This window comes from Marmota marmota, unplaced genomic scaffold, assembly GCF_001458135.2.
Source record: "Marmota marmota marmota unplaced genomic scaffold, marMar, whole genome shotgun sequence".
Classification (NCBI taxonomy): Eukaryota; Metazoa; Chordata; class Mammalia; order Rodentia; family Sciuridae; genus Marmota; species Marmota marmota.
Window position 1 is genome coordinate 11864 of NW_026000208.1, and position 1113 is coordinate 12976.

General features: G+C 36.0%; 1 long non-coding RNA gene across 1 annotated transcript; it reads left to right on the top strand.

Moving 5' to 3' along the window:
* Positions 1–462: 462 nt before the first annotated feature.
* LOC125612826 lies at positions 463–967 on the top strand. The gene is made up of 2 exons (XR_007343304.1): positions 463–509; positions 843–967. It is a non-coding gene; the product is annotated as an uncharacterized LOC125612826 (long non-coding RNA).
* Positions 968–1113: the final 146 nt, after the last annotated feature.

Here is a 1113-nt window from a genome sequence, read left to right on the forward strand (position 1 = left end):
GAGGTTCTTTGCCTCACTTCTGTTGGCCCCAAAATTTGGCCTTGGTGCCAGTGGGGGAATGAGGTTCTCTGCCTCACCTCTGTTGGCCCCCAAATTTTAGACTATCACAAGCAGAAGGGAGGAGGATGCAAAATGCCACAACACCAAGCCAAATGACGGCTCTTTTTGGAAAAATTGTACCACCGATGACACCATCAGCAAAGATGCCCCAGCACTACCACAATTTGCTGCTCCAACAGATAGTTCACAATGCATACAAGTGATACATAATCCAGGCAAGTTCTGCAAGCAGTTCAAAGCAGAGGAATCCATCGATATGTCCATTTCCTCCCAAAGTAAATTGACTCCTTGATTGAGCATCACTTGTTGAATTATTATTCATTGATGCATCAGTTTATACAGTTAACTGTGATAGCTATCCAAGAAGCTGTAATTTGGTTTTATCTTGGTCTTCACCAGCATTGGGTTGAAGATAGGAATTCTGGCAATGATGGATAAAAAAAAATTATGTAACATTCCAGCAGGCATTAAGAAAAACATTTTCTGAAAAATTTACATTATCCTGAACAGAATTATTAAATATAATGGAAAGGAAAGGTGAAAGTAAACAAACAGATTTGTTAACCACCTTTAAAAACAATCCTCAACAGCTGTTTACCTAATTTAAATTAAACCATATAAATCAAGTGAATAAAAAAATATATTTGGATCCATTTTTTTCATGAGCACTCCTCATATATGATATATGGACATATGCGCATACAGACATACAACACAAAACACTAGTGTGCACACATAATACAATACATAAAACACATAACATAATAGTAAAGGCCTTGTAGCTTTTTACAGATGAAATCTCCATTGTAATGTTTAAAACTCCACAGTCAAAAATTAGAACTGATCAGAAAAACATTAACCTAGGTCTGTATGAGCTCAAAAATCAAAATATTACTTTATGATATGGGAAAGGGCAATAATAAAATAGATATTGAAAAAAAAGCATCCTGGTTACCACCTGGGTTTGACTATTTTTTATTTTTTTGATATTCCATCCTTCTTCCTGTAACTTGCATATGGGTCTGAAGGTAATCCCACAAGCAAGCCCCAAGG